Source organism: Herpailurus yagouaroundi, unplaced genomic scaffold, assembly GCF_014898765.1.
Source record: "Herpailurus yagouaroundi ecotype Mexico unplaced genomic scaffold, PumYag 28, whole genome shotgun sequence".
NCBI lineage: Eukaryota > Metazoa > Chordata > Mammalia > Carnivora > Felidae > Herpailurus > Herpailurus yagouaroundi.
This window is the reverse complement of record NW_024412376.1, coordinates 46058288-46078857: the sequence shown is the minus strand read 5'-3', so window position 1 is coordinate 46078857 and position 20570 is coordinate 46058288. Positions and strand designations below refer to the sequence as shown.

General features: G+C 35.1%; 1 protein-coding gene across 7 annotated transcripts in view; it reads right to left on the bottom strand.

Moving 5' to 3' along the window:
• Window positions 1-20570, bottom strand: part of INPP4B (inositol polyphosphate-4-phosphatase type II B) — a 789997-nt gene that overhangs the window by 663497 nt on the left and 105930 nt on the right. For all 7 annotated transcript variants that reach the window (XM_040473200.1, XM_040473128.1, XM_040473146.1 and 4 more), the window contains exon 2: window positions 123-185. The gene's annotated coding sequence lies outside the window, so the exon portion shown is untranslated. The remainder of the gene's footprint in view (window positions 1-122; window positions 186-20570) is intronic.

Here is a 20570-nt window from a genome sequence, read left to right as displayed (position 1 = left end):
TAATGATTTAATTTTTTGAAGGTTTATTCAATAGCTGAAACCAGTAATCAAAGAAAGCCAATTATTTTAATGCATCAAAGTTAAAAAGACTAAAAAATTTATCAATTCAAAATAAGCATTACCTTTATCTGATTTTTCATAAAAGACAGCAGATTGCTTGCCAGGTAACACCATTTCCTTGGGTTCTGTGGGCAAAGAGAAAAAAGATTAATAAAAACAGCCTTTCTTTTTACTCTTTAAATACTTCTTGAGGGAGATTCATTAGTAACAAAGGTCAGAGAGGAAAATCATTTAACAAAATACTCAGCTCCATTCAGCAGCTGCCTTGGGAACCACTTGGCTATAAATGCCAAATAATTTCCCCAAAGGTCCCCTCTCTCCTGGAGCATGGGCGACTGTGGCAGATACTAAGCCCTGTTTTCTTTGCTTCTCTCCCTTCTCACATGGGAACAAAACTAGCACTTTGAGCAACAAAAAGCTTTAGCTTCTGCCATTTCAAAAGATAGGATGGAAGCCATGTTGGGTCAGAACATTTACTTGGAATACAACTGACTGAAATGAATTTGCAATTATCTAAACTTACTTTTCTCCCTCCTGCAGTGAGTATGGGTTTTAAAATAGTCATGAAAGCTTGGGTGTCTTCCTATTCTGTCTTTCCACAAAAGTGATAACATGAGATATTATGGGATGCCTCTGTAAATAATTGCAGATTACCCTGCTCATATGATGCAATTTTAGAGTTTTTCTATGCAGCAACAAGGAGGAAAGCACTTTATAAAAGTCAAAAGTATGAAAATATATCTTATTCCCTCTCTTAGCATATAACAATCTTGATGAGTATCCCATAAGAGATTTTATTGCATCATTATCTGAATGATCAGATTGGAGGATAAATTCAAGTCTGAGCAATAGCTCTCCAGAAAGGAATGTAACATATCTAGGTAAGAATTTTAAATTCATCCCTTAAGAAAGTTATTTGAATGAATGTCAACAGTTAAAAGCATCATTGATTAATTGACTATAATAGTCATTATAAGAATAGTCATGGGGCCCCTGGGTGGCGCAGTCGGTTAAGCGTCCGACTTCAGCCAGGTCACAATCTCGCGCTCCGTGAGTTCGAGCCCCACGTCGGGCTCTGGGCTGATGGCTCAGAGCCTGGAGCCTGTTTCCGATTCTGTGTCTCCCTCTCTCTCTGCCCCTCCCCCGTTCATGCTCTGTCTCTCTCTGTCCCCAAAATAAATAAACGTTGAAAAAAAAAATTTAAAAAAAAAGAATAGTCATATAACTGCAATCACTACATCTTACAAGCTATGTGAACTTGGGCAAGTAAATTAAACTGTAAACCTTCACTTTTCATCTGTATCAGAATAATAATTTTTCCTACTCCACAGAGCTGATAAGTAAATGAAATAAAAATATATAAAGGATATAGAACTAATAAATGTTAGCTGATATAGTTTTCAATATCATTATTATTATTTTCATTGTTCCCTTTTTAAAAAAAATCTTGCTACTTCATTAAAAATCACTGCCTCTGTGAGTCATGTGGTAGAATGATTAAAATAATATCACACTGGACACCACTTAATTTGCAGATTTGTTAATGATGACAAAAATAAATAAATAAAGTCATTTTAGGTCTTTGGGCAAGTGGAGAAAAAAGATTTTTCAGGAATATCAGCAAGCTATCAACCACTCTACTGCATTGGCTCCCCTTGATTTTGCTAAAGATTTTCATTTAAAGCAGTCCTCCAAGATTCTCTTAAAGCAATTGGCCCTTGTGTACTTTTATCAGTACTCAATCCCATTCAGAAAACACCTAGTGAGCCCCTACTGCAAGCCAAGGGTATGGACAGACTTTAGAGAAACCACAATAAACAAAAAGTGACTCAAGAAAAATACAGTTCAGTAGAGCAAACACATCTGTAGACAGTCATTTCGTGTAATTGGTGTAAATGGCAAGTTTAAATCATTAAATGATACATAATGTGTTGGAGCAACAGAAGGTATTGAAAGAATGTTCTGCAGTCAGGAAAAGGGGATTTAAAAAATAATCTTTAAAAAGTCAGTCAGAATAGCTGTACTGATACACACTGGCTGACAAGCAGACCTGTTTGGTCTAAGAAAATGTCACAGAAGAGAAACTTTGCAAGACTAAGTCTGGAAGGCAGGTAAGTAAGGATATGTCTTTCCAGGGAGCTAGGACAATGCAGTCAAAGAACTGGAAGCATAAAAAAGCATGGAGACCAGATTAGCATGAGGGTGACTTCAGAGCTTCCCCTCAATCTCTCATTAAAATGCTCAGAGGATGTCAAAGAAGACAAACACTGGTAACACCACTGGGAGAAAGTAGACAAAATATAAAAACGTATTTCCAGTAGCTTCCTCCCTAATAGTAACAGATTAAGTAACACTGTTTTAGACTGAAATGTCACACTGTATATTTTGAAAGAGTAGAGCATATGTGACTAGAAATAAACGGGAAAGGGACTTTGGTTCGCACCAACAACAGTCCCCAACTACAAGGTGCCAGAATCAAGCAGACCAAAGTCTGCTTAACATCTCTTGTGGGTTGGATTATGATTGTGCCCACCAAGAAATATGTTAAAGTCCTACACCAGCACTTGTGAACGTGACCTTATTTGGAAAACGAGTCTTTCCAGATGTAATTAAAATATGAGTTAAGATGATGTTATATGGAGTAGGGGAGACCCTTAATCCAATTTGACTGATGTCCTTATAAAATGAGACACAAAGATAGACACATGCAGAGAAGAGAATACCATGTGATGAGGGAAGAAGAGACTGAAGTCAACAAGCCAAGGAATGCCAAGGATTGCTTGGTACCAGAACAACACCAGAAGCTAAGAGAAAGTCATGGAACAGGTTCTCCCCTGGAGCTCAGAGAGAACGTGGCCCTGTTGACCCCCTTATTCTGAACTTACAGCCTCTAGAATTGTGAGGGAATAAATTTATCTTATTCTAAGTACCCAGTTTCTGGTACTTTGTTATGGCAGTCCCAGTAAACTAATGCGGCACCTTTTGAGCCAACAAGAATTAGGCCCCCACCCATACCCTGATCATTTGGAGCTTAAAAAATTCTTACAGTTACACTAAGTCAGCAAATAATTCTCAATTTAGAATTTAGAATACCCAGCTACATTAAAAAGCTGATTTAAAGTTTACTTGTCTCCCATCCATAGCTAGGATCTGCTGCAAGTGAAAACCAACAGCCAATGAAGAAGAACAAGTTGGTCCTATGTTTTTACCACAGGTCCTCTTCCCCAGCCAGTTAACCTTGGCCACGATGCCTCTACAATATAAGAGTGGAGTGAAAAAGGGAAGGTAAGGAAAGAAGAGGTAAATGGAGGTGGAAAGTTTACTTTCTGTTCACTGAGCTAAGAGAGCTGTGACCTATTTAAAGCTGATTCTCAACTGCTGGATGCCTTTCCAGGTTTTTCTTTTTTTTTTCTTTTTTTTTTATTTATATATGAAATTTATTGTCAAATTGCTTTCCATACAACACCCAGTGCTCATCCCAAAAGGTGCCCTCCTCAATACCCATCACCCACCCTCCCCTCCCTCCCACCCCCCATCAACCCTCAGTTTGTTCTCAGTTCTCAACAGTCTCTTATGCTTTGGCTCTCTCCCGCTCTAACCTCTTTTTGTTTTTCCTTCCCCTCCCCCATGGGTTCCTGTTAAGTTTCTCAGGATCCACATAAGAGTGAAACCATATGGTATCTGTCTTTCTCTGTATGGCTTATTTCACTTAGCATCACACTCTCCAGTTCCATCCACGTTGCTACAAAAGGCCATATTTCCTTCTTTCTCATTGCCAGGTAGTATTCCATTGTGTATATAAACCACAATTTCTTTATCCATTCATCAGTTGATGGGCATTTAGGCTCTTTCCATAATTTTTCAGTGACTGCTTCCCCTTCTCCAGTCACTGGCCTCCATTCATCTGAACTGCCTTGATATGAGCCATACTGTCTCGCTTTACCATTTACTACATCTACAGCTCCATATGACACCTTCAGCTTCTCCCTGCTGAGGCCAATTCAGCCCATGAGTGACTCTCTTATTGTTCTCTCACATCCATGGATCGTACCTACAGCATAGAGAGCTCTCTAACAAACCCTGGAAAAATGGGTTATTCTCAATTCAGCACCTCTGCTTCCTCTACATAAACTCTCGCTAGCTCATCTTGGCTTTAGTTTCGTCATAAATTAGTCCACTGTTTCCACAACCACCCCCAAAACTTAAAGGGACACATATTAAACTCTCAGTGAGTTTTGTTGAAGCACCTCTTTTTATCACTGGGAGGGGAAAAGGGGAAACACTCCACCAACCTCCTTCCTTGTGGACATTCCTGATGGACCCTCAGTTCACTCTGAAGAAATATGCCTTTAATCTCTAGACCTCCCACCCCTTTTGGATTAGGAATGTAGGAGCTATCTAACCAGTTCTCATGTTCATACTAGGGAATTTCTAAAAGGTGACCTGTTTTATAAAGCATTTTGGTATCTGATATCTATTGCTTTAAGTAGTCAATATTTTCTGATTTTACATCCTGTGAGATTAGTCTTCACAATTTGAGCTTTAAGAGACTCATGGGGGAAGCAGCTAAAAATTGTATAAAATGTCTACTAGATACACTATCCTTTTTTATGTTTCTTGAGCATTCCACGTATTTTATGTATAAGTTCAACATAATACAATTAATGTTATATCTGTCCTATTCTTCAACATAATCTCTCATCTTCAGTCAGGCAGAGTTCTCAATAGCCATGTTGTTCTCATCCAGTTCCACTCTCCATATTATTTCCTTCTGGTTGTGGTTAAATTCTTACTTTTCGGCATGTTCCAAATCTACCACCCTGTCAAAACTTTAATGCCAACTTCTCCAAAAAGTGATCCCCAGGTATTTTGGACTTAGTTGATTTTGTCATTCTTTGACCTCTGTAGCAATTATACCAATGCCTATCATTTATATTGCCTTCTTGGGTTGTCTTGTCATGTCTCCCCATATACCTTTTCCTCTCACCTATCTTCTTCAGTACTTATTTAAATGCTCAGCACCTAGGAGGAGGTTCTAATAACTACATACTCACTTCTATGTATTAGATATCTATTAACAAAGATAAGACAGAGCTAACTTTTAAGGCACAAATATCTTACAATGTTCCATGACAGAAATTACATAGTAAGACCTTATTGTTGCCATATAAAATTTTTTAAAAACTTTGAACAAACTAATATGTCAAATAGAACAGAAGCAAAAGACAAGGGAATATGAGAGGTGATGTCCCATCATAAAACAAGGATGTCATTATTTGAAAATATAATCTATATGCAATGCTTTTGCTTTTCTCTATGTTTGACGTCACCTTCCCGACAGGGGTAGCACTTGCCTCAAAAGGATTAAGATTGTTACAAGGTAAATAAAATAAGAGGGGCACCTGGGTGGCTCAACTGACTAAGTGTCACCCTTCGGTTCAGGTCATGATCTCACAGTCCATGGGTTTGGGTTTGAGCCCTGGGTCAGGCTCTGTGCTGACAGCTCAGAGCTCAGCACAGAGCCTGGAGCCTGCTTCAGATTCTGTGTCCATCTCTTTCTGTCCCTCCCTTGCTCACACTGTCTCTGTCTCTCCCAAAAATAAATAAACATTAAAAATTTTTTAAATAAAATAAGACCACAGGTTTACTCCCAGGAATAATTCTAGATCCACAGCAAGGTGATAGTCTTGAAAATTAGATTTCCTTTAGAAGAGAATAAATTTTTTTTTCTTTTTTTTTTTTAGAAGAGAATAAATTTTGATGCACCCAGGTGGCTCAGTCGGCTAAGTGTCTGACTCTTGGTTTGGGCTCTGGTCATATCACAGTTCATGAGTTTGAGCCCCACATGGGGCTCTGTGCTGACAGTGCAGAGCCTGCTTAGGATTCTGTCTCTTTCCCCTGCCCCACTCACACTCTCTGTCTCTCAATCTTAAAAAAAACAAAATAAAAAATAATTTTTAAAAACACAATCTTAGTTGTCATTAACATATTAGAAGCCAGAACTAGAGAACTAGGTCATGGAGCTATGTGACACCATGGTGAAGAAAACATGGGGTATCATGTAAATGATATGGAAAACTGCCTCAGGCTCCAGGGTTGTATGTAGAAGAGGACAACAGATGGAGGAGGAAGAGGTCAGATATCAAGTCCTCCTTTCCCTTCTCTAAGTTGAACTCCTACATGAATGTGGTAATAACAACATTAGGACTTGAAGACTACTTTTCAGGGCATGTACTGGAGAAAATTCAAGACTCTCCGAGAAAAACTAGCATTCAGCATTTAACATGGCATGGGAGCAGCTAAGCGGTATTAGAGGAGGAAGGGAAATATCTAAAACCATGAACCTGAGGCAGAATCCCATCATCCCCACAGCCAATGTATGGTGCCCTGGGAAGACAAAAGTTCCCAACTGCCCTGATCAGGGAACACGGAAGTGCTGAGCAGATGTGATCCCACCTACTACCTTCCCCAAAATGAGATCACAGGAGGCTCATTGCCTCCATAGTCACAATACTGTTAGGGAAAGAGTAGAAGAAAGGGAAGAATTCTAAAAAGCGCAACCATTTACCCAGAAGTTGTCTGACTCATCTACCCCTAATAAAAAGGAACTCAAATGTATCTAGTCCATTGTTATTCTCTTACCGATGAGGAAACAAAAGACCAGATTGGCAGACTCGTTTACTCAAGAGATTATACAGATGAGGAGAGATTATACAGATGAGGACAGAAAAGAGGCAGTAATTCCAATTTTTCTAATGCCTGCTGAAATGCCTACACACTATCCTACACTTTAAACCAGTTTTTCTGTTTATCAGTTAATGCTATTATTCACTTAATACTTTTAAATAAAATTCAAATTTTGTTTTAAATAAAAATACCAATAATTTTAAATCCATTTATTTTGATAAATAATGAAACGCACTTAAAATAATGAATAATGAGTCCACAGAAACACGATTAGTCTCATTGATTTAGCAAATTTAGCAAGGTTACTGAATTTAGGGTCATTATAAAAACTTAGTTGTGCTACCCCATAACAACAAAAAAGTAAAAACATAGAAATTCTACATTTAAAATAGAAATAAAACCTCATATATCCTGGAATAAATCTCACAAAAGATGTTTATGATCTCTATACCAAAAATTACTTAGAGAAACATTAGGACAAAACACTACTTAGAGAAAATAAAGCAGAAAAATTAATGGAAAGACATACATCATACTCATTGATTGGAAGATTCATTATTATAAGATGTTGATCCATGCATTCAGTGTGATCACAATAAAAATTGTAGTTGCTTTTTTTTTTAAATTTTAAAATACAAGCTAACATTTAAACAGAAATGTAAAGGGTCAAGATTAGCCAAGGTGGTTTTAAAGAAGAACAAATTTGGAGGTCTTCAATTATCAGATTATTATATCAGCTTATTATAAAGCTTTCATAATTAACATGATGTGGAATTGGTACAAAAATAAATAGATACATGAAATAAACAACAAAACAAAACAAAAAAACACACAAATTATGACAACTAATTATGCAAGAATTACGCAATAAGAAAAGGTCAATCTTTCCATTAAATGATACTGAATGAATTATATATCCATTTGGGATAAAACATGAATCTTAACTCCTACATGTACAAAAATTCACTTTCAGAGGGTTGTATACTTAAACATGGATGATAAAACAATAAAGCTTTCAGAAGAGAATATCTTTCCCTTTGGGGTAGACAATGATTTCTTAAACAGCACAGAAGAAATGGTGGCTATAAAGGGAAAATATGATATGTTTGATTGCATTTAAATTAAGAACTTCTGTTTATCAGAAGATGCCAAGTAGAGAACGAAATGGCAAGCCACATAGTATAAGAAGAAACTTGCAATACATATATCAGATAATGACTCATATTCAGGATATTTAAATAAACTTCTACAAATCAATAAGAACAAGGCAGACAACTCCAAAGAAAAATGGGCAGAAGACATACATGGACATTTCATAAAAGAAAGCATTCAAATTTTCAACAAATATATTAAAATTTCCTCAACCTTATTAGTCCCTTGGAAATGCAAATTAAAATCACAATGAGATGCCCACGGTAGCCAAAATAAAAAGGACAGATAACATCAAGAGTTGCAAGGATATGAAGTAATGGACCTGTCATATCCTGCTTGCAAAGGCCAGAGAGTGGAAATTGATATAACTTCAGAAAACAGTTTAGTAGTATTTATAAGGTGGACAGATTCACACCTTGTGGCTGGGCAAGTTCTGCTCCTCGGTTTATAACCACTATAAAGGCATACTACGGTTGCCAAAAATTATATAAATGGATGTACATAGTAGCACACTTCATAATAGGGACTAACTGGAAATAGTTCAAATCTCCACTAATAGAAGAACTAATTAAGAAATTAAGATTTATTCATACAATGAAAAGCCATACATTAATGACAATAAACAAAGCACAGTTACATGAACAATGTAGATGAATATCACAAACAATAATCAGGGTAATAAGTCATACGCAAAAAACTACACACTATATCATAGTATATAGCATATCCCCCTTGTGGGATATATAGTGACTGGGAGAGGACATGGGGTGCTTTTGAGGTACTGATATACTTTTTTTCTTGAGCTAGCTGTTGGATCTTCAAGGTGGGTTCACCTGCAAAATTTTATCAAGCGGCACACTTGATTTGCTTACTTTCCTATATGCATATTTCTTTTTTTTAACAGAAGGAACATTTATTTATTTATTTATTTATTTATTTATTTATTTATTTTTGAGAGAGAGAGAGAGAGAGAGGGTGCAAGCAGGGGAGAGGCAGAGAGAGAGAGGGAAAGAGAGTATCTCAAGCAGGCTCCTGTCAGTACAAAGCTCATTGTGGGGCTTGAACTCATGAACCATAAGATCATGACCTGAGTCGAAGTCAAATGCTGAACAAACTGAGCCACCCAGGCACCCCTGCATGTTATATTTCAATAAACTTTACTTTTCAAGTGGCATTTGGATCCCCACCCATCTGTCTATACCACTTGAACCAAAGGCACAAGGAGATTTTAAAGATAATTCCTGATTTTAAAGACAACCAGAAAGAAAGAGCAGATTTCAATTTGCAAATGTTCTTTCTCAGCATCTACAGGTGTGATAATTCAGGACGGCATCTAGAGAGAGAACATTAGTGTTTTCCCTGGAATACAAGCCATCTTCCATATTTTCAACCTATACATTCTTCTTCAAATTACTTCTTCATTGTTGACACGGTTCAATAAAAGGGAATCTAGCATAAAGTGTATGTATATTCCACTTTTAAACACAGTTGCACATTTAACAGTACATATGTTTGAGAATTTTTTTTCATTTGGACTACATTAGGCAGGAAACACTTAGAGTCAGATCTTAAGCGTTATACGTGAACTTTTAAATTATTTCTTTTTGCAAATACTAAATGTCTACCTTCTAATTGCTTTCTAATTTTCCTTTGCTTATTTCTTTATGAAACAATTATTACAGAAAAGAAAAACACAAATCAAACAAAGGTTTGTAATTGTAGGTTTTTAAAAGTTTCTGCATTTAAGCTTTGGAAAGAAAATATAAATAGAAAACAAATATAATGAATACCTATTTATCTCTGTCTGCAAGCAATAAGATAGAAAACCTGTTTTCTTCTCTGAATTATAATTATACTTAGATTAAGCATCAATAATGAAAAACCACAAAGGTAATAACCACAGCATAGGCATTTTGAAATGTATGCTTAATCTATGCCAGAGAAAAGGCAGAAATAACAACAAAAGTCACATCCCAGGTTTAAAGCACACTAAAAGCAAATACTAGGAATAATTAATTTCTGCCCCTTTTTTTAATAATCATATTTTAACCAGGTTGATGAAAACATTCTTTTCTAAGTGATATACTCTAATTCTACTGATAATTTTATTTATTTAATCATAAATTTACACTTTCTGTTGTTTATTCAAAAAAGTAATCAAAATCTTTTCCCAGAGGCAATTTAGCAATAAAAGACGTTAAAAAACTACTTTTTGAAAACTATTTTTTAAATCTCTTAGTCTGGATTACCTTAGAAGGACCTTATTATTATTGTAATAATAAAAATAAACATTTCCACTGCCAAATATAAACCAGATATTGTTTTGAGTTGCTGTCTTACACATTCAATTCTTGTAATAAGCTTAACAGATGGATATACTATTATCCCGTTTTATAGATGAGGAAAATGAAGCACAGTTTGGTTACCAGAAGTTACCTGAACCACAGAGACAGTGAGCAAAGGCAAGATTTGAAGGCAGGTAGCAGTTACCAATTCTATTCTCTTGACTATTCCGTTGAGCTAATGTCCCTCTATTTCCATGTGAGTACCCATTACTATGACACATGCTTGGTCTTTATGTGCTATTATTTAAATATATTACTTAATTCTTACTAGGAAGTCTCCCATTTTATTTTGAATGTCTGTTATTTAAAAATATATATTTTGTGTATATCTCTACCGTTTTCTATATTTTTCGTGTATTGGCTAGAACTGTTGACACAATATACTTTGAATTTACAATGGGTACTGTGTCCTAAGAGTTTAAATCAATTTACATATATCATGCCATTTCCATTTAAACACACATGCAACCAGCACTATTCTCTGAATTGATTTTTACATATTTTATTGCATATTTTCTCACCTTCTATCTCATGCTATTGCCAAAGTCAAATACTCAGAGTCTAGATCCTTTATTTTCAAAATGTGGTCCATAAAATGGCAGCATTCCATTACCTGAGAAAGATACAGAAATTCCAGGCACCACCCAAGACCAACTGAGTTAGACTCTTCATTTTAACAAGAAACTCATATTAAAGTTTAAGAAACCTGCTTTAGATGATATATTCCTCTAAACTAAAGACTTTCTTAATCCTTGCTTCAGTTAATTTATTTCTGTAGGTTCTGTGAAATTTATTCTTATCAATTTTACCACTAAATATTTCAGTCTGCTAAAATTATTATTGAGTACTTCCCTATTCCTATCACTTTTACTGCCTGCAGTGTTACTGAATTTTACTGAATTAACTACTGAAGACTTAAAACAGAAGCTTCTCTTCTAGGGCTGTCTGAAAGGCTGTTTTGTTTGCAAGGTGCTATATCTTCCACAAGTAACTACAAATGCCATCAATTGAAAACAGGAAGAGTTGAAATGCTTTAGTCTAGTGTGTAGCCTGTAAATGTCCATGAGAGTTCCTAAGTTAAAAAATCAATACTAGACTAGCTACTGTTTTCTCAAAATCCTGAGAAATTTGATGCTATATTATAGAACAATGCTGATCTCAAATCCTTTGTGAATTTTTCTCAAATTTTCTTAGTTCTCAATATTCACTTAAAAGTTGCCCTAGGGTTTTCTAGCTTTTTACATAAGATGACCTGGAAAGGTTCCAGAAAGATATTTTACTATTACTACTAAGATAAAGGATTTTGCTCTGGCAATAAAACAACCACCATTAACGACAACCCAAACAAGGGCTCAGGGTGGCTTCGTCGGTTAAGTGCTTGACTCTTAATTTCGACTCAGGTCATGATCTCATGGTTCGTGGGTTCAAGCCCCTCATCAGGCTCTGTCCTGTCAGTGTGAAGCATGCTTGGGATTCTCTCTGTCTGCCTCTCACTCTGCCCCTTCTCAGCTAGTGCTCTGTCAAAGCATGAATAAACTTAAAAAAAAAAAACATAACTAATAAAGCTCCCAAAGAGAAATATCCATATTGAAAACCATAAAAATAAGCTTCAAAAGGGACATTGGATAGCTCACTGGCTGAGCCTCAACTTCAGCTCAGGTCATGATCTCATAGTTCATGAACTCAAACCCCACATCACATTTGCTGCTGTCATCACAGAGTCAGAGCTTGTCTCCCCCTCTCTCTCTGCCCTTCCCTTGCTCTCACTCTCAAAAATAAATAAAAACATTAAAAAATAATAAGCTTCAAAAGCAGCAAATTAATGCAAAAAAATCAATCTTAAGATACAAGACAAAGTTTTGTGTTGGTAAGCACTTTTTACTTTTTTAATAAAAGACCAGTACTCATATCTTCAAAAAAAAAATGATCAAATTTCCTTATTACCTTATCTCTTTGCATTGGCTCTTGAATGGATTTCCAACTTATGAGCTAGCTTGGGTAAGAAGGTTAATTTACTTGGGCATATAGAATCAAGGAAGATCACTCATTACAATTTTGTGATAGAAAAATTAAGAATGTTTGAATGTAGTCTGGGAATTAAATAGTAAAAAGGAATTGATTTTAATTGTGTCAGGTGTGATAACCACATTGAGTTACATAAGATAAATATCCTTATCTTTTAGAAATGTATACTGAAAAAAAAATGGGCTGAAATGTCCAAAAAAATTACAAATAGGACATATGGGTACACACTGCCACCACTAAAGAAAAAATAAAATAAAGTACCAAAGAAAAGGCAATGAAATCTACTTAAGATGGAGGAAAAATGCAAAGCTCTAACTTGTGGTCAAATTCCGTGAAAAAGGGATAAGAGAAAATGGAGGAGACTAGATCCAGGCCTAGGGTGAAGCAAGTGAGACAACGAGGGCAAAAAATTTTAGGAGGCATTTTTAGTCTTCTTAAATTCTGCCTCCTGGAAGAGGTAATACCAAGAAAGATAATTGGCTAACAGTTTACCAGAATTGAAACTTGAGATCCGGGAAATACACTGTTTTCCAAGCAGAATAAATACAAAAATATGTACACCTAGCAACAACAGTAAAACTATAGAATACTAAAGACAAAGAGGTCTTAAAAGCAGCCAGCAATAAAAGATTGACTACTTTAGTAGACACTGCTGGTGCCATGCCCATATTCTCCCTACCAACCACTGAACCCACACCTACCCTTCTCTTGATAAGTGTCCTCAAGAGTTTCTACAGTCTTTCAGGGATAGCCCATGGCCAAAGAATAATAAATGGATACCAAGGCCAGTTCCCTAGCATTAATGTGGGACATTTTTATGGTACTACAGGATGCAGATTGTCTTATGGAATCAGGCTAGTCTTCAGCTAAATCTACATCTTTGACTACTGCTTTCCCTGTGCTATAATGCTTTCCTAATTTTCTTTTTCTGATTTCAACAAAGTTGAGAATCCCCATTTTGGGTTTGACTCTAAGAAGTGCAATTAGCAATAAGCAATGACAAATAGAACAGCAGCAGATTATCAAAACAACAATGCATATAAGAAGACTATAGAGTAACATATTCTAACCACTGAGAAAAGTAACTGTCAGTTAAGACTCTGTTCCCAAACTGTGATTTGAGGCAGAGGCAAAATAATTACCTATTTGGATGTATCAAAACAGAGTTTATTACCAATAGACCCAACCAAAAATTTTTTTTTATTTTTTAATTTTTAATTTTTAGAGAGAGAGAGAAAGGCATACAAGCAGGGGAGGAGGAGCAGAGAGAGAGAGAGAGAATCTTAAACAGGCTCCACACTCAATGTGGAGCCCAATGTGAGGCTTGATCCCATGCCCCTTGGGATATGAGCTAAGCCAAATTCAAGAGTTGGAAGCTTAACTGACTGAGCCATCCAGGCACCCCCAAAAAGTTTTTAAAGAAAGAATTTGGGGCAGAAAGAAAATAATCCTCGGGGCGCCTGGATGGCTTGGTTGGTTAAGCATCTGACTTTGGCTCAGGTCATGATTTCACAGTTCGTGAGTTTGAGCCCTGCATCAGTTCTGTGCTGAAAGCTCAGAGCCTGGAGCCTGTTTCAGATTCTGTGTGTCTCTCTCTATATATATCCCTCCCCTGTTTGTGCTCTGTCTGTTTCTCTCAAAAATAAATAAATGTTAAAAAGAAAAAAAAGAAAGAAAATAATCCTAGATGGGAAGTCTGAGACACAAGAGACACTGGAAATAAGGGAAATAGTAGTGACCACATGGGTATATTTAATCAACAATAACTGTATTTAAAAATAGTATTAATAAAATGTTTAAGTAGGTAAATAATAAATAAGGTTTAACTAGGTTATTTTACAAAAAAATGGAAGGAGGTGATTGAATTTAAGTTGTGATATCTTGTATTGTTGAGAAGAAACAACAGAGGTTAATTAAGATTTTAAGTATGCAAGCAAACATTTTAAGGTCAATCTCTAAAAAACAGAAATCAAATATATTAACCTCAAATCAGGAAAAAATAGAAAAGCGGAAAGGATAGAAAACCTCAATCAGAAAGAAACCTTCAGGAGGTTCTGTTTCTGGCTACAATGGAATAACTGGTCCTGGATTAGTGTATTCATTATAAACAATAATAAAGTTAGACAAAAATATAAGGCAAGTCTTTTGAGGCATAATACAATATGCATCATAAAACTGTCCTTTATGAGTGAAAGGAAAGCCCCACAATTTTCCCAAATCTCTCCATAAACACAATTTTCCAACCTCAGTAAAGCAAGCTGACATCCAGGTCAAACACATGTCCTGCTGTACTTAGAAGGCAGAGATTAGAGTTCAAAGAAGCTGAAGTAAATAAAATATGCATGGCAAGGAGTCAGAAAGGAGGGAGCTGTGCAGAAGGGAGGTCTCAGATGTTTATGGAGTAGTATTCCCTCATAAGCTCTCAGGCAAGGACTGAGCTATGCATATTCGGGACAAGAATACATGATGCTTTTTAGACAGTTATTAAGAATGAAACAGAGGTACTGGAGGTCAGGCAGTGATAGTGGATATTGGAGACCATGTCAGCCAGAGGAAAGTGAGCCCAGTAACAATTTTTAACACGGTAACTTTTTTACAATGTCAGTATACATTAATCACTAAATGTACAAAAAGAAAAGAAAACAGGACAGGTAGTAAAGAAAATGCATCAAAATAAACTGAGATGATACAGGTCTTGCATTTAGCAGATAATGACTTTAAAGCAGCTAGTAAAAATATTTACAAAGAACCAAAGGAAAATGTGTTCAGAGAATTAACACATATATGGTCTTCATGAAAGAACAGATAGTGGATCTCAGAAATAAAAGTTACTTCAAAAGGCAAATAGAAATTCTACAAATAAAGGAATAATAAACAAGATTTAAAATGTACTCTACAGGCTTAATAGCAAGTTGAAGATGGAAGAAGCAAGAATTAATGAAGTTGAAATAAAATCAATAAAAATTATGCAATCTGAGAAACAGAAACAAAACGTTTGAAGAAAAACAAACAGAGTTATAGAGACCTGTAAAACAATATGAGATAGTTGAACATATGTATAGTAGAGTCTCAAAAAGAAAAGATAACAGGACATAAAAGTATTTAAAGAAATAATGACCAAAAATATGATGGGGGAAGAAATAAACTTACAGAGTCAAGAATTTTATGAAACCCAAAAAGAGATAAAATCAAAGAAAACTACACCAAAGTACATTTTGGTCAATCTGCTAAAAACAAAATATAAAGCATTCAGAGAAAAAGAGACATTACTACAGGCAACAATAAAAATAAGTGCTAAGTTCTCATCGTAATGAGGTACTTCAGACAATAATGGAACAGCATCTTTAATATGCTGAAAGAAAAAAATATAGTTTACCCTTAAACAATACAGGTTTGAACTGTGGGTCCATTTATATACATATTTTTTCAATAAATACAGTATAGTATTGTAAATGTATTTTCTCTTCCTTATGATTTTCGTAATATTTTCTTTTCTCTAGCTTACTTTATTGTAAAAATACAGTATGCCATATAACATACAAAATGTGTGTTAGCCTACCACTTATATTATTGGTAAGGCTTCTGGTCAATAGTAGTCTACTGGTAGTTAAGTTTCAGGGGATTCAAAAGTTACACACAGATTTGCAACTGTGAGGGGAGTCAGTGTCTCTAACCCCTGTGTTGTTCAAGGGTCAATTGTTATTCAAGAATTTTATATCTAGTAAAACTATACTTCAGCACAGCAAAAGATACCATCAGCAAAATGAGAAGGCAAACTACTGAATGGGAGAAGTATTTGTAATTGATTTATCCAACAAGGAGTTAACATCCAAAATACATAAATAATTTATATAACTCAACAATTAAAAAAAATAATTTGATTGAAAAAATGGGCAGGGGCACCTGGCTAGATCAATCAGCAGAGGATCTACTCTTAATCTCAGGTTTGTAAATCTGTGCCCCATATTGGCTGCAGAGATTACCTAAAAATAAAATATTTTTAAAAAATAGGCGGAGGATCCAAATAGACATTGTTCCAAAGAAAACATACAGATAACCAACAGATACATGAAAAGATACTCAACATCAATAATCATCAGGAAAATGCGAATCAAAACAACGAGGTATCACCATACACCTGTCAGAACAGCTAGAATCAAAAAGATAAAAAATAACAAGTATTAAGGAGGATGTGAGAAAAAGGAGCCCCATGCACTGTTCATAGGAATGTAAACTGATGCAGCCATTGTTGAAAGCAGTATAAAGATTCCTCAAAAGATTAAAAATAGAAATACCACACAATCCAGTAATTCCACTACTATTCACCCAGAGAAAATTAAAATAATAATAATAATAATAATAGTAATAATAATTTGAAAACATGCCCTAATTTTATTTATTTTATTTATTTAATTTAAATAATTCATTTAATTGCAGCATTATTTATAATAGCCAAGATATGGAGGCAACCCAAGTTTCCATCAATAGATGAATGGATGAAAATGTGGTATATGTGTATACTTATAATGAAATATTACTCAGCCATAAAAAAGAATGAGATCTTGCCATTTGTGACAAGAATGGACCTAGAAAGTATTATGCTAAGTGAATAAGTCAGACAAAGAAATACCACATGATACCACTTATATGTGGAATCTAAACACAAATAAGAAGCAGAAACAGTCCCATTCATACAGAGAACAAACTTATAGCTTACCAGAGGGGAGAGGGTAGGGGGATCAGCAAAACAGGTGAAGGCAAGCGGAGGTACAGTCCTCCAGTTATGGAATGAATAAGTCACAGGAATGAAAGGTACAGCATGGGAAGTGCCTGGGTGGCTTAGTTGGTTAAGTGTCCAACTCTTGATTTTGGCTCAGGTCATGATCTCACAGTTGTAAGATGGAGCCCTGCATGAGCCTACTTGGAATTCTCTCTCCTTCTTTCTCTGCCCCTCCCCTGTACTCTCTCTCTCAAAATAAATAAACTTAAAAAAAAAAAAAGGTACAGCATAGGGACTATAGTTGATTGCATTGTAGTGTTGTGTGGTGACACTTGGCAGCTACACTTATGGTGAACACAGCATAATAGAGTTGTCAAATCACTATGTGTATACCTGAAGCTAATATAACATCATGTGTCAAGTGTACTTCAATTTAAAAAATATATAATATATATATATACACACACACACACACACACACACACACATATACACACACATATGTATACTTCAAAAATAAGGTAAAAACATTTTATTGTAAACAAAAGTGAAAAATTATTTCACAACAAACATAAACTACAAAATATGTTCAAGAAAGAAGGGAAATTATTCCACATGAAAAGGCACAAAAAGAAAGAAAGGTGAAAGGAAAAAAAAATGAACACCAGAAAAGTAAATAGTGTGTAATATGAGATATTATTCTCCTTATTTCTTAAAACATAACTACTTACTTATTTAAAAACAATGATAACATTGTAAGATGGAGTTTATATTAAAAAATAGAGGATTTGTGAATAACAGCACAGTACATAAGTCACAAGTAAATGAAATTCTACTATTGAGTGAGTATAACACTTTGGCAATAGAAATTAGTAAGTGGGAAGTAAGAAGTATCAAATGTGAATAAAGTGAAATTGTGAAGGGTCAGGTGTTAAACAGAGTAATATTGACTCTGAATAGAACTTAATAACTTAAGGATGGGATATTGTTAATCCTATAGCAAATACTGTGTCAATTTGTTTTTTTAAAAAGAGCTGAGAAGCCAAGAAAATAAACTAACAGTAAAATGTATTCAATTAGCCCAAAGTACTCAGGAAAGGAGCAACAAAAAACAAAAAAGAAACAATGGAAAAGAAACAAGATGAAGACAGATTTAAGCACAACAAATTTAATTATATAAAATGTAAACAGAGAGAGAGAGAGAGAGACAAGCAAACAGATACAACAAGGGGTTAAGAAACTATGAGCTGCAGGTCAAATCTTGCCCACTTATTTTGTAAATATTTATTGAAATATAGCCTTATCTATTTATATATTGCCTGTGGCTGTTTTGTGTTACAGTGCAGCATTCAGTAGTTGTGACAAACACCATATGACTCGAGAAGTCTAAAATATTTATTATCTAGCCCTTAACAAAAAAAGTTTGTGGACCCTTGGACTAAATACTCCAATTGGACAGCAGATTTTACAAGACTGAATTAAAAAACCCAGATCAAACTATATGATGCCAACAAAACAGTAATTTCATTTTTTCATTATTTAGTTATTTTTTTTCTTTTTTCAAGTTTTATTTAAATTCCAGTTAGTTGACATACAGTGTAACATTAGTTTCAGGTGTAGAATCTAGTGATTCATCACTACAACACCCAGTGCTCATCACAACACCCTCCTTGATCCCCACCACCCATTTAGCCCCCCACCCACCCACCTCCTTTCAGTTTATTCTTTAAAGAGTCTGTTTTCTAGTTTTCCTCTCCACAACCCGCCCCCGCCATGTGCATCTGTTTTGTTTTTTAAATTCCACTCTGGGGGCGCCTGGGTGGCGCAGTCGGTTAAGCGTCCGACTTCAGCCAGGTCACGATCTCGCGCTCCGTGAGTTCGAGCCCCGCGTGGGGCTCTGGGCTGATGGCTCAGAGCCTGGAGCCTGTTTCTGATTCTGTGTCTCCCTCTCTCTCTGCCCCTCCCCCGTTCATGCTCTGTCTCTCTCTGTCCCAAAAATAATAAATAAACGTTAAAAAAATAATAATAAATAAAAAAAAATAAATTCCACTCTGGAAAACGGTATGGAGGTTCCTCAAAAAGTCAAAAATAGAACTACCCTATGATCCAAAAGACTCATTTTAAATTTAAAATTTAAAAGGACAAATAGTTGAAAGTATTTTGGATGAGAAAAGTACACAACATAAACAGGAAACTTAAGAAAGCTGGTGTGGTTATATTAATATGAGACAAAGTAGATAGACTTCGAGACAAAATATGTGCCAAGAGATAAAGATGGATATTTCATAATGATAAAAGGGCCAGTTCTTGAGGAAGACATAATGATCTTAAATATATGTCTGCGTTTATTGAGGTTCAAAACTCATGAAGCAAAAACTGATAGAACTAGAAGGAGAAATAAGTAAATCCATAATCATAATTGATCTTCAATACCCCTTTGTCAGTAATTTATATAAGACAAAAAAAGTCAGTAAAGAAAAAATAATCTTAATACCATCACCCAACCATCTTGACCTCATTGACAATTGTAGAATACCATACCCAGAAATTGCAGTGAACACATTCTTTTCAAGAACACATGGAATATTCACCATGATAGAACCTATGTTAGCCATAAAATAAACTTCAATATATTGTAAAGGGTTGAAATCTCAGAGTATGTTCTCGTCTCCAATTTAAACTAAAAATCAACAAGAGAAAAAGAAATATTTGGAGGCTAAATAATCCTCTTCTGAGTAAAGTAACCCATGGGCCAAAGAAAAAAAGTAACAAAATTAGAAAAATATTTCAAACAGTATGACAAGAATACAACATGGCAATATTTATGGGATATTAGTAAAGTAGTGACTCTAAAAAGATGTATAGCTTTAAATTCCTATATTAGAAAACAACATACAAGTTTCTGACTTAAGAACTAGAAAAAGGAACGGCAAATTGAAGCAAAGAGAACAAAAGAAATATTAAAATCATAACAGAAGCATTTTTATTTTAGTGTAGTCCTAGTAGTTTATTTTTGCTTTTGTTTTCCTTGCCAAAGGAGACATATTTAGAAAAATATTTCTACAGCTAATGTTTAAGAGATCACTGCTTATGTTTTCTTCTAGAAATTTTATGGTTTCAGGTATCACATTTAGGTCTTTAATCAATTTTGAGTTCATTTTTGTGTATGGGGTAAAAAAGTCCACTTTTCCCAACACCTTTGTTGAACACATTCTCCTTTTCCAATTGTATATTCTTGCCTCCTTTGACCATAGAGGTTACTTGACCCTATAATCATGGGTTTATTTCTGAGGTCTCCATTTCATTCTATTGGTCCATGTGCCTATTTTTTTGTGTGTACCAGTTTCAAACTGTTTTGATTACAACAGTTTTGTAGTATATCTTGATATCTGGGATTTTGATAGCTCCACTTTGTTCTTTTTCGATTACTTTGTTTGGGGTCTTTTGTGGTTCCATACAAGTTTTAGGATTATTTGTTCTAATTCTGGGAGAAATGCTATTGGTATTTTGATAAGAATTACATTAAGTGTGTAGATTGCTTTGGGTAGTATGGACATTTTAACAATATGTGTTATCTTAAT